General features: G+C 40.6%; 1 protein-coding gene across 1 annotated transcript in view; it reads right to left on the reverse strand.

Moving 5' to 3' along the window:
* LOC136871972 (mucin-2) overlaps positions 1 to 14,333 on the reverse strand; it is a 1,123,532-nt gene that overhangs the window by 360,166 nt on the left and 749,033 nt on the right. The window lies entirely within an intron of this gene.

The following is a 14,333-nucleotide window of genomic DNA, read 5'->3' on the forward strand; positions in this document are numbered from 1 at the left end:
TAACCTTCAATGGTTAGACTATTTTCCTGACTGGAGGACATTCATGTAACTGGTACTACACACAACACTATCCTCCATTACAAAAATACGTAGTTCCCATACGCGGAATATAGCATCCACCCTCACTGGAGGGTCTGCCTTACGAGGGCTGCACCAGTCTATTAGATACTCCCGGTACTACAAGCCATACGATAAATGAATGTTCGTATTTAACTGCACAAATCAATGCTAAGCACGTGCACTAGTTACTTCCAATCATTCCTCAGGCCTTCAGCTAGCAAAGCTGTTATGTGATTGATTTAAAGTGCCAGTAGCTGGAATATCAACACTTGGTTGGGCTCTTTTCAGTAGGGCTGACTTTAGTAGACTGAAGTGTCACTGAGGAGTTGACATGTCTTGGAATCCTAAAATCATTTACCAATGACAGTGTGGTTACAAGGATCAAGACAGATTCGTAGAATGGATCAGTGCAAAGAATTTGTGTAGCAGACTCATCGACAGATCTGTTTTGTACAAAGATGGATATTCAGTCATAATTCTGCGCAGGTATGTGAATACAAGTTCCTTTATTCTCTTAATTTACTCCAGCTGCTACCAATGTATGTTTCTTTACCAACACCAGACAGACTATCAGCATTCACTTACACAAGTGCAGAACTGATACCTACAAGAACTCCTTGTTTATGTAGATCCTAACGATGCCTAATGAAATTAGTGGGGTGTGGATGTACTGTATTCCACTCGTCAGCTAGTGAAAATCGTAGACAACTTACGGACGCGTCAGGGAATTCCTGGTATCCCATTCTGCGTATTAACCGAGTTAAATTTTAGTTTGTCATTTCAAATATACGGATACTTTTTGGTTTTCATGTTATCAACTGTATGCGCTTTGAAAATGTGTGTGCAATGTATATTGCTTATATTATTAATAGAAGTAATATTGTCTGTATTTATTATATCTGTAATTGGAGAAGTATTAACTCTTGAAAGATGAAGGAAACAAATCGAGCATCTTCCGGCCAAGTAGAATATTACCCTCAAGGCTTCGGAACCCAGCTACCACTCCGTTTATATAGCAGAGATTTTTCTATTGCAACGCTGTTTATGTATTAACGATTATGCTGATATTGCTCCGGAGCAATGGTTCTTAACGACATTCACTGGAGCATACACATGAACTGGCAACAGAAGCATGACTATACAGAGAACTGAGGGGAAATGGCCGGAATCTTTCGTAACAAGTGACGCACAGAGACGCAGCAACTGAACGTAGTCCACCGTTAGTAATAATGATGGGTTCAATTTCGATATATGCTGGGTTTTTAATGCTACCATAACCCTCGTTTAATGAAATCAAAGCGTGGTTGCTAATGCCTACCCTGAAATACAAAGCAATATTAATTTACACTCGTCGAAATATCTCGCAGCAATATAATGTAAGATAATGTAAAAACGTTCATACAGCATAATTATGACTGCAACACTAACAGTCTAATGCAAACTCCATTAATGAATTTCAAACCGCATAATATTTTAAACGATAATGCAGAAAATACTACTCTTATTCCCGCTTATGTATGAAAATGCACCCCACAGAATGAGTTGGAATAAAGCCAGCTCATATGAGTGTTCAATGCCTCCGTGCCCTCTTGGCATTTATTAATGGACTGTTACAGTTATCCTAGACTATGCAAGACTAACCACATTTATGAATCTATCAGATTTGTGGAAACTCGCCAAGCAGCAAAGTCTGACAAACAAGATATTTCAGTCTTTCCCCAAGAGATTACGAAATGCCAATAAATATTGTTTTAAACAAATTCAATATTAACTTATGGCAGAGTAGCGCTTAGTAGACTCAAGAATGTGTGAGAAGTCACTAAATTGGGAACACTGTCGACATTTGGTGTACAGGTGTAGATATTACAAGGCACCGCAAATTTTGTTAGACCACACTAATCTACTGGATGAAGGAACCTGTTCCTACGTTAACATAACACGTGCAACATAGTTTAAATACTGTAAGTGCTAAAAGGGAGGCATGAATTCATGCGGAAATGGGAAGCTCACAATTTGTATCTAAGTTTTAACAAAATCGTCTAAAGGAAGACAAGAAATACCCCATTTAGTGGGACGTTTTGTCTCGAGACGTAATTCGTGTAAGTTTGTACAATGTACTGTATGTTGAATAGACTTTTTGCCATTTGCTTTACGTTGCACTGACAGATAGGTCTTATGGCGACGACGGGACAGAAAAGGCATAGGAATGGGAAGGAAGCGGCCGTGGCCTTAAGGTACAGCCCCAGCACTTGCCTGGTGTGAAAGTGGGAAACCACGGAAAACAATCTTCAGGGCTGACGACAGGGGGTTCGAACCCACTATCTCCCGAATGCAAGCTCACAGCTGCGCGACCCTAACCGCACGGCCACTCGCTCGGCAGAGTTCGAAGTTCGTTTTGAATTCTGCAAATGTCTTCCTTCTCCGCACATTTTCCTCTGAATTTTCTTCGCACACTTCCAATAGGATCTAGGTCGAGTTAGACACTGAATTAAAATGAATGAGGAATTAACGCTGTGCAGTCTACTTAAGATGGTGGGTCTGTTTCAAGTTATGGTTTAACTAATCGACCAAGCTGCACCAACCACGGTAATCTCTGACAAGACAAATAATGAACTACAGAAATTTCAGACAAGCTAAACGAAATGTTTTTGTACTGCCAGCAGATGTTTAGGGCACGAAGCATGAAGACAAGAGTGAGTTACACGTATTAAAATTGCGGAGTCGGAGAAGAAATGGCTAAAACGAATGCGATTATGAAGAAATGTTAGCTCTGAACGAGGAATAGCACTAGAGATGGGAATTATAGGCACTAATAGGTTAGAATGCAAACGTATTTGAACAAGGCGCAAGTGTCTTCTAGCCACCCAACAGTTATGTAGCCGAACTGCATAAATTTCAGGCGTTCTGATAGTTCAGCTCGCTAATATTTATGCAAACTTCACTGCAGAACTGTTGTGCAGGTAGAAAACACTTGCCCCTTGATCAAGTACGTTTGCATTCTAACTTACTAGTGCCTATAATTCCCATCTCTAGATATCACTATGATTTCCATGAACATCTTCCTCGACTTTGCGGTAGAAACATTAACGACCTCTGGTATGTCCTGCAAGTTTCCACATTATATTTGATGAAGGTGAAGAACGAAACAGGTGAAGCCTGCACTTTTATATGAAGATCAGTCTGAAAACTACGTTTAAAAAACGCATGGGCATCCTTATAGAATAACCGAGTGCAGACTTGCAAATTCCATCATCTTTCACAAGGTCACCTATAGATGCGAATTATAGAGCATGTAATAAAACCGGCATGGAACTGATGAATTCATGCTCTGATGTCGACGACGGCTGCTAATAATACCGTGGACAGCATGAATCCATACGATGTCAGAGAGACTAACTCTCCCAAAAAAAAAAGTGAACTGCAAGTACGAAAGCTCGCGAAGTCGGGTAACGCATGTCTCTTTATTCCTATGAGTATGCAGAATGTAAATGCTCGTACCTCATTTACAAAACCATAAGCTGAAGCGAATTCCGTGCACGATTTGCACATTCATTTTGCAATGTCATACGTGACCCGACGACTGATTTAACTACAAATCGTAACGTATTTATTTAAAGTCAGTCTACAAACTTCATGCTAATAAAAACGACTTCGAATAAAGGAAGCACTAGAGAGTTAAGCCTTCTGCACATACTTTTACATATTTATCAACAAAGCAGGAACTTGCATAGATCACCGGTACGCACGATGCTGTTGAGAACAGTGAAAACAAGGCACATTCTCAGGTTCTTTAAAGAAACTTCTGTAGTTGAGGACTAGTACGATAGTGTGTGGTTAAGTGGAAGACAGGGCAAGGAACCCTAACTCGCAATTTCGAAGAAGTACAGTAAACTTACTAATATTCGTAACATTATCTTGATTATTTACAATGCTTAAGTTATGACGAATCAGACGCGCAGGTCGCCTACGGGAGTCAAATCAAAAGACCTGCACGTGGCGAGCCGAAGTCCTCGGACACATCCCGGCACTAAAAGCCATACGTCATAAATTAAAAAAACATCCAGATAATCAATGGGGTGCATTTAATCACTTAATACAAATGTATTTTAGCATACTGTATATAGAAACGAATAATTTATGTACGAAATCTACAGAAGTGCAAAATCTAAACTACCATAATTCTAAAAAATAAAATTGAACAGAAAAATGTAGTAGTATGCGGACAACGACGACAAACAACAACATCCTTAACTAAGATTTCAAGAAACGCCCTAGTGGCTGAAGGCTGTCGTGAAAACTGATCTTTTAAACGTGACATCTACTTGAAAGTACCTCGCATTTAACGTATTCGACCCGAAAATCCAGTATAGAAGGCAAAAGCTTAAATAACTATCTGCAGCCAGTCGAGACTTTCGTCTTACCGTAGTCAACAACAATAAGTTCTCGAATTTCTGTCCAACCTCTTCTTGCTTAGCAGTGGTTTAATTTTATGAGTTTCAAGGACATTATTGTAAAGAGAATCTTGGTAGATCGCCTCAATTAAGTGGCTGTAAAAATGTGATTCCCTTACGTAGACAGCAAGGCTAAATTCACGGACTTTAAACTTGCGAATATTTTACGCTGCTTTTAAAATTGCAGAATCACCGTTCAGAGAAGGGCAAGTATCCTGTACCTCGTAATGCTAGAAATTCGTAGATTTCTTTTAGTGAGTGACATCTACTTGAAAGTACCTCGCATTTAACGTATTCGACCCGAAAATCCAGTATAGAAGGCAAAAGCTTAAAATGATTAAGAGAATAACCAAAATGGTCCGTATTACATATTGTATCAATTCAAACTTTAACAGAGTTCCTCCAGACTTACGCTCGCCCGCTATGTGCGGCGAGGTAAGTACTCCATTCTTCAGAGTTCAATTATTACTCTTGTGTACTGAAGATAGCATCAAGTCACGCTACGTTTACGTCACAGACGTCTGACTTCAGCCTAATTTATATTACATGCAGTCAGATTGATGTTGGATGCCCATCTCCCTCCCACCCCTCCCCTGACAACGTCTATCTCCTCTTAGGGCAGAATTTCCCATTTATTCCAAATGGTTAAATATTTTCCACTCTGCATTAAAAGGAAATATTCACGCCACCAGTGAAGCATACAGCAGAGGTGCTATTCCAGCCGATCTGGTCAGACCATTTTTTTGAACTAGTCTATGATATTATGGTCAACAGCGAGGGGTAATTACTTAATCCAAATCTTCTGATCTACTATGGTTCCCAACATGGTCTATCAGATTATTGGGGATAGGTTTAGAAAGGAAGCGACAAAAGCGACATTGGCCTTGAATGTATTACTACCCGACACAAACAAAGGAGTATTGTATATAGGGCATTACATAAGATATCAAGCAGGAAAGATTTTTCTTTTAAAATTTTAAATAATATATTAGAAAAATGAAGTGTTTGGTTCTGCACAGTATCAGCTTCCTCTGTTACACAGTCACATCAAATGTAGGTTATATAGCGCATACGTATCTGCGGAATGTCACTATTTGTCCCAAATGGAACATAATTCCTTTTACACAAATGAAGTGAAAAATCTGCTGTAAATTAAGAAATACCGTCGTTACTAGATATATCTATACGTACTTACGGGCTGAAGACAAGACTCCCTTATGTTGCATTCCGCCGCTCGTACCGTCTTTTGTTTCTTTCTTCAGTTCCAGGGCTAGCACCAACGAATGGGAGTGCTATGTCGGAATTCTTATCTTTCTCCATGTGACTACCGCGGGCAGTTCAAACAGCAAAATAGCATGATCCCTGAGCCAATATATATAACACTTTTTGTCGAAAGGAAAACAACGTTGTTGAAAGGAAAATGGACGAATAAATATATAATTTAATGAATGAGTTAGGGCACAAAACGAATGCGCAACATGAATAAAACGACACCTAATTAATTCAAACAACTTCAGTGAGCAAAGACATCACACACGAAAGTGTTATAACACATACGGAAGCGCTACGACGTAGCAGAAAAAAGATAGTGTTAAGGTAGTAGAGTATGTATCCATATGATTCTCTGCAAGTAAAATATTGCGTACTATTTCTTAATTTACCGCAAATTTTCTACTATTTGTGTAAAAGGAATTATGTTCCATTTGTGACAAATATTACAGCGACATTTCGCAGATACGTATGCGCTACGTAACCCAAACTTAAAATACATTTTCCGACAGTAAACTTTTTACAGCAATAAAACTAATAACTATTAAAGTCAGGACCTTTTTTTACAATATTCTTACAATAATACTATACAGAACAGAACAATATGAGTCTTAATAACATACCGGCATTTTAAAAACATTTATTCTATCTGACCTACTTCGCCACATTAAATGTTTTGAAAGCCAAGCCCCCCCCCCCCGTAAAGTTTCCTCTTCAAAGCAAAGACTGACTGCGATTACAAAACTTTATAATATTGTATAAAAGTGAATTTATTTATTCAATTTTCGAATCTCGCGCCTAACTTCATGCAACCCTACACGAACCTTAGTTGGCAGGAGATTGCAATCTCTGCACACTTCAATTGGACACGCGCTGCTTTGCTACCCGCTTGTTGAGTGTCAACGTGCTTGTGTGGGAGCCCAATTTCGTCATAGTAATCATTTTAATGTAATGAACACTTGCTTCCGAGATAGAATACAAACATTTTCAAGGAAGTAATTAGCTAGCGCAATTCCAATCTCAGTTCCTTTTACCGTTTTATTCGTGTATCACTCACGACATGCTCTGCCAGAACTAAAATCATTGATTTATGGAGATACTTTTTTCATTTTGCAACAAAAAAATGAAAGTTTAATTGTTAGCCCTATCAAAATTATTAAAGCTGTTGGCAGAGCTACGGAGGATCAAACCAGCCTACGGGTTGAATACCCAACATGCATATCAAAATCATGAATCCTGATTATTTATATATCATTTCAATAAACCTCAATTCTTTTTAAGAGTAACTGAAATAAGAGCCTCGGAAGTTAGGAAAAATTAAGTCATTGATTTTTACGTCCCAAACTATTTTTGACGGTTTACAGTGACGCCGAAGTGCCAGATTTTTGTCCCGCAGGAGTTTACTACGAAAAAGAACCATATAAGATAACATTAAGAACTTTTTCTGTGAGCGCTATTACAGTTAGGAAAATATGTTTCGATAATCTTGAGTTTTTACATCTATTTTAAAATTGTCTATTTAACGAACAAATTGTCGATATTTAAAAAGTCCATGGTTTGCAACTTCTTGTCATCTTTACGTGGAATATCCCATACGGAAGAATAAAGGGAAAAAAATTGCACACCTCCCCGTTCAATTGTCTTTCGTAATAAAATTCAGTACTTCCTAATATATATGTGTCCAATGCGCACTTGGCCAACATACTAGCATTGTTCTGTTAGAAAAGTGACAGTCCAGTGGAATTTGTTTCCACTGCTCTAATGTAAACACTTTCTGAAAACATGGGAGTGCTCTCCTCTTATTTGTCACGTGCAAGCAAACCTCCGTGTATTAACTAGGTAAGAAATCTCTCCAGTCATTTACATAAAAATCAAAGGCAGCCACTTATACAAGAGGCGGCACACATCTGCCTTAGTCCACTGTATTGTCATTGCATTGTCCAACAAACAAGGTATACAGCGGTTGTCTTTCCCATCACCAAATCGGCGCAATGGAGTCCAGGACAAATGGAACTGGAAACTAACCCAGTACCTGAGGTAGACTCCACACCCAGAACTGAACCCGGTACAGAGACTGTAGAAGTACGGAACCTCATCCCAGCCCCGGTTAACTACAATACATAACTTAAGGCCAAAAGCGGACACAGAAACTCTGCTCCTAAGCCACACACAGTCCCAGCTTAAAAGCTAAGGGCGGTCGTCTCACAGCCTGACCACTAGCCAAACCACCGCCCACTAACACAACTTACAACACAATGCTTTAATTGTCTAAAATTAAATCATTCTGCAGTTTCCTACTCGTAAATCACCAGCTGCAGATGTAAAGATAACCGCCACACTCATTGTAAGGTGCCATTGGACCAGCCGAGGTGAGGTGAGCAAATTGTCAAGGTAATCATGCCGCCTCGGTCCCTGGCTTACCGTCCATCAGAAAGGCAATTAAAGCACACTACACAAATAAACACAAGGCACAAACATAAAACCCACACAAAACTGAAACCCAATACACATCCCCCACCTCTCCTCAGCCTCCGAACCAGTCCGCCCCCTCCCTCGAACGTCTCCAACAGCAGCCTCAATCATTTACTACAATGAAGCCAACAAACACTTCCTTCTTCACACCCCGCGATAACAGCAGCCTTCTCCGGTTATTGTTAAATCTCCTACCGAAGGGAAGAAGCCGAGGCGGCGAACTTACGAGACCTGTATAATACCAAGATACTTTTCCAAAACAATTTCACAGCTTAAATACTCAGTTCATCAGCATCGCGTGTGGTCACAACATGGATGACGTACCATTTCAAAATTTCTTATTTCTTAATCGCGGCTCAAAATTCAAACAAATTTTTCACCCACAATCAACCGAAAACCCAAACTGCTCCGCAAATCTTGCGAACTTCTTAACGCACCTTTCTTTAACTTAACCGTAGTCAGCTATTATTAAGTCACCTTGTGTGCTGGAATAGAACGACCTTGAAACCATGAAACCTCAACAGAACACCCCAATACATTATCTTAATGCGAGTATTATTATTATTATTATTATTATTATTATTATTATTATTATTATTATTGATATTATACGTATCTCTGAAAACTCAGCACAGGAGCTCAGAAGCGCACCTGTACCGGGGCAGGGGGTGAGGTGCTCTATCAAAGGCGCCACTAGCCGGCAGGTAAAGTTAGAATTCAAGAACACACATTGGGGCAAATATTCGAGGAAGAAGAGTTAGGGACTGGAATAATTTGATAATGATGCTTGTTTAAAGGGGCTTAACATCTAGGTCATCAGCCCTTAATAGTACGAAATGAGAGGAAATGTAATGAAAATTTCAAAGTACAAAAATTCATCCACTAATCAGAATTCAAATCGTTATGATTGAGTGGACTAATATGAATTTAGAATAATCAGAGGATCCAACTCGCAATTCTGAAAGTTAAAATTTATTCCAAAATCGATCCACTGATTCAAATAGCCGGCTATGAACTTGAAACAATCAGTGGACCTGACTCGCAATGCCCCACTTTCCCAGAAACTATCTTAAAAACAGTAGTATTACTGACCAAGGGACTACTTCCAAAGCACAATCCTGAATCAATGATTCATGTTGTCTAAAGGGGTACAAAATCCAGGTCAACGGCCCATCATAATGGTACTTATCGCTAGTAAAGGAGAACCATCGCATTTCTCATCTAGCAATACTAATCCAAAGTAACGTAGACTCACGGTGTTCCACACGTTATGGTACTACTCACAAGTCACGTACGTCGCACAGGTAACTCAGACCTATGGTGTTTCTCACACAATGGCGCCACTCCTAGGCAACGCAGGCCTATGGTGTCGCTCATATAGTGGTACTAATCAAAGGTTGCGCCGAGACCCGTGGTGTTTCTCACATAGTGGGTACTAATCGCAGGCAACGTAAAACCGTGGTGTTCCGCATATAGTGGTATACCAATCTCGGGTAGGCCTACTGTAAACCCACAGTCAACTCTCTGCTGCTACTAATGACAAACCTATTTTGTACTTAACAGTTGTACTACTCGCACGTAAAGGCGACTCATGTTTCCCGCGTGATGGTACTAATCACAAGTAGGAAGTAGGTTCATGGTTCTAATTCAATCATCCCTTGGTCGTCCCTTTTAGTCGCCTCTTACGGCAGGCAGGGGATGCCGTGGGTGTATTCGTCTGCGTCCTCCACCCACAGGGGGTCTGGAATAATTTACCAAGGGAGATGTTAAAAAATCCGAATTCTGTACAATTATTTAAGAAAAGACTAGGCAACAATATATAGGAAATCTACCACCTGGGCGTCCGCCCTAAATGCAGATCAGTGGTGACATATTGATTTTAATCTCTACTAAGGGCTGGAACAGGGTTTCACTCAGCCTCGTGAGACCAACTGAGGGACAATTCGGTAAAAGGCAGTAAATTCAGTCAGGAAAGTGAATTCGGCTGTGGATGTCTCATTGGCCACGTGGCACTCCAACGTCTTCGGGCCATCAAGCTGGGCAGCAGTCTACTTGGTAGGCCAAGGCACTTCATGAGCTGTGCGTCCAATGAAAGTGTTTATTCTGCCTCATGTATGGTGCACTATGAACTTCCGACTACTTTATGAAGCCCCGGGCACTTCCTGGGCGAGTGAGTGATCATGACACAAAGGTAGGCGTGGTCCTAAAAATAGGCGGACCCAATATCTAAAACAATGGACATGTTAACTCGAACTAAAGCACTAATAAAACTGTGACAAGATCGGCAACACTTTCCAGCACGTATTGCAGTGCAGTTGTGTACAATCTGGATATCCGCAAGCCATTATCTACGTTGACGTAAAATTAAGAGTAAAAGAGGGCCATGCAGGTCATTACTAATTCGTAAGTCATAAGCAGCGTGCACTAGAAACCGTAAAACCGGGCGAGTTGGCCGTGCGCGTAGAGGCGCGCGGCTGTGAAGCTTGCATCCGGGAGATAGTAGGTTCGAATCCCACTATCGGCAGCCCTGAAAATGGTTTTCCGTGGTTTCCCATTTTCACACCAGGCAAATGCTGGGGCTGTACCTTAATTAAGGCCACGGCCGCTTCCTTCCAACTCCTAGGCCTTTCCTATCCCATCGTCGCCATAAGACCTGTGTCGGTGCGACATAAAGCCCATAGCAAAAAAAAAAGAAACCGTAAAAGAAAAGCCGTCACCCTACAGGATATGAAGGTACTTGGAGCAGTGCACGGAATACTGTTATTCAATGCCCGTCGCTGTGTAAACTGCACATTAGACATTTCTATTTTACTTTCTCAGTAACCTGTTTAAGCCATAGCGGTCGCGCTGTCTAGTCACGTGATTGGTAGCGTGTATAGATTGTATCTCACAAGTTCTTTTTCTACAATCCAATTATATCTAGTTTTGGTATAGCCATGCTTTAAAAAGTTCATTAGGGCTATTCTGTGATCATAACTTTCTTTATCCGATATACCTTTATTATGAATACACACACGTTCTGGAAAAAAAATTCCATGGGCTAATTTTTCATACTACAGTATTAATAAAATTAAGCCAACCTCCCAGAACAGTGCAGAAAATCTTTCAACATCAGAACTACTTTAGAGTCCATCTTTGATAGTTGTGAATCGCTCTCAGAGCTTAATACCCGTAGAAGACTGGAATATTCTCTTGTCACACTACTATCGTCAAAAGTAGGCCCTATCAGGCATTACAGTTTCTTCATCTTCCATTTGATTTATAATGAGGTCCTCTTGTGGGTTCATAGCAGTGATATACATCCAACATTTACACTTACCTAACTACACTTTGAAGAGAAAAATCTTCGACGCGTAGCTAGCATCGTTAGAAATAATCTAACGCAGCACTAGCGTGAGCAGTTCCGCGGGTAGATGTCAAATGACATGTGGGCGGTGTCCACTTCAGAACGTTCTAAAAAGTCAGGTGCAACCCCTATACCCCTGAAAATAACGACATGGCGTCGCCAAGGAAGAAGGGAAAGCAATCCAGAGAGATCTATCCGCTGATCTAGGCGTAGGTAATACAGCGATGAAAAGACTCGCTGATCTAGACTACTGATGTTTTCAAACAGCGCAGCCGATCCCGTGTTAACTATCTTCGAAAGCATATTTCAGTTGTGGGTGAGGCAAGACCTACCGACGGAATATTGAATTCATTTGAATTGTGACTTAATTTACTATGAATGCATAATTAACTGGAATGTCAATCTTCCTGACACTCCATATATATTTTGTACAATCACAGCAACATCGAGAGAGCCACTTTTGCCCCTAGAAATTAACCAGATACTAATTTCTGGTGTAGGCTGAGCGAAATCCAGTGCGATTTCTCTCTCCAGAGGTGAATGTCTACAGTCAAGATTTTTTTTTTTTGCATCACTACCATACAGGAAGTTCTAGGGGGCTGGACGTAGTTTGCCAGAGTTAATTTGGGTCGTCACCAAGATATGAGCAATACGAGAAATTCAGAGGGAAATAATATGGCAGCCTTAAATAAGTGATGGATTCTTCATATTCATGTTTTCTAGATTTAGATAAAATATCTGAAAGGTAACCACACGATCTGATATTGTACTCCTTACGAATAACAGAGGACCAACTGGTTAAGCTTCTATGCACAGGTACAGACAGTGTAATCAATGTGAAAGGAGTGCCAGACAAGTTTCCTATCCCAGACATGTCCGTCAGCGATAAGTACACACCATTGCTAGTATCTTGGTGACGATCCCAATTAACTGGCAAATAACGACCAGTCCCCTAGAACTTCCTGTATGGTGATGTTATGGTTGGAGCAAAAGGAGTGGAAGAAATTTCTGCGCTTAATCAAGAAGACAATACCTTGCACCAGAAGAGGAAACAATCCACATGCCATCCAGCAATCATGGAATGCAGACCATGTAGGGAAGAATTAGATGGTAGAGTAACTTCGGAATTATTGTACGAATCTGCTCAAATTGTGAGATGTGCTACTAAAACCAATGAAATTAAGCATTAACTTTAGAGGATGACGTCACATTTTATACGGGATTAGTCAGGTAATATGTTCGGAGACATGATTAGGTCAGATGCCTGGCTATTAACTTCCCTACTCATGTAGACTATGGAATTCTATTCAGGGGCAACTGTAGCCGAATAAACGTAGTTTTGCTTCGCCAGAAAAAGGCATATACGGTATCACAAAATCCCTTACGATGGCCCTCTACAGGCCTCTTACAGTGGCTCGTGCGAACCCGTAAGTAACTGGGATAAGCTGAAGAAAGATCGGAAGAACGAAAGAAAGAATAAAAAAGAAACTCCATTTAAAATATTAACATGAAATAAGTTCTAAACAACCGAAGACATCGATAAGGCTTTCATTTTAAGTTCCGGTATTAAGTCCCACTAACTACTTAAGTTTTCGGAGACGCCGAGGTGCTGGAATTTCGTCCCGCAGGAGTTTTTACGTGCCAGTAAATCTACCGACACGAGGCTGACATATTTGACCACCTTCAAATAACACCGGACTGAGCCACTCAGCCCGGCTGTACAAGGAAAACTGTTTGCTGTAATTGTTTCTACTGCAAACTCCGTGGTATGATTTTCAGAATCCCACAAGTACTTCGTGATGAAATATAATGTATTCAAATGTATAACTAATCAAATGTGGACGGTTTCCATTTGAAATTAATCGCCGGGTAGAACAACCATTACCTGTTACATGGAAAGATTTTCATTCCTTGTAACAGATGTTCAGTCCTGCGTGTGTAAATACAGCATAATACCTCTTATGATTTAAAACTTCAATTGGAAGCTGTCCGATCCCCCATAAAATAAAGGTATCGGCAAATGAAAGAAGACTGAATGGCGTGAAACTGGAAGACTTCCCGCTCGTAAGTAATTCCGTAGAAGTCGGAAGAGAACAAGAATTGACCAGGAGAAGTCTGAAGACTGGTGGTCGCCACCTCAAACTCCCCTGTAAATAAACTGGTAAATAAAATACTTCTGTAAAGGCCTCTTAAGTTTTACATAAATGGCCTGACTTGAATGAAGATCTTTGTATGTTATTGCCATCCATAATGTTACGTGCCAACCCTGTCGTAGCCTCCTTCGGTACTTTCTGGAAGGGATGAGTAAGCCAGGACTGGGACCTCCCAGCCAGCCCGAGGACATGCCACGGCCTCCCCCTCTAGTCTATTCGTCCGGTTTCCTCGTGCACTTTATAGAACATGAAGCGAGAATGTTGTCTCTGGCTGAGCCCCGAAGATTCTTGTACTCCATCACCATATAAAAAGCATGCTAGCCGCGAACAGTCTGATTAATGAGAGTGGAACCGCAGTAGTCCCGGTTGTCTTTAGTGTCCTAGCGGTGTATGGCAAAGACTGCCCACCTGGAGTCCTGCTTTGAAAGACTAGAATAGCAATTAGTGAAGTGTGGTCATTGATGGTTTAATATATACAAAGACCTACTGCATACATACAGAGTCGTCCTCATATTTAATCAGATCGATAAAACACCCTTTTATTCGTACCAATACGTTGCTTGCGAAGCCTAGGCAGTATAG

The sequence above is a fragment of the Anabrus simplex genome, chromosome 4 (assembly GCF_040414725.1).
Source record: "Anabrus simplex isolate iqAnaSimp1 chromosome 4, ASM4041472v1, whole genome shotgun sequence".
In the NCBI taxonomy this organism is placed as follows: Eukaryota; Metazoa; Arthropoda; class Insecta; order Orthoptera; family Tettigoniidae; genus Anabrus; species Anabrus simplex.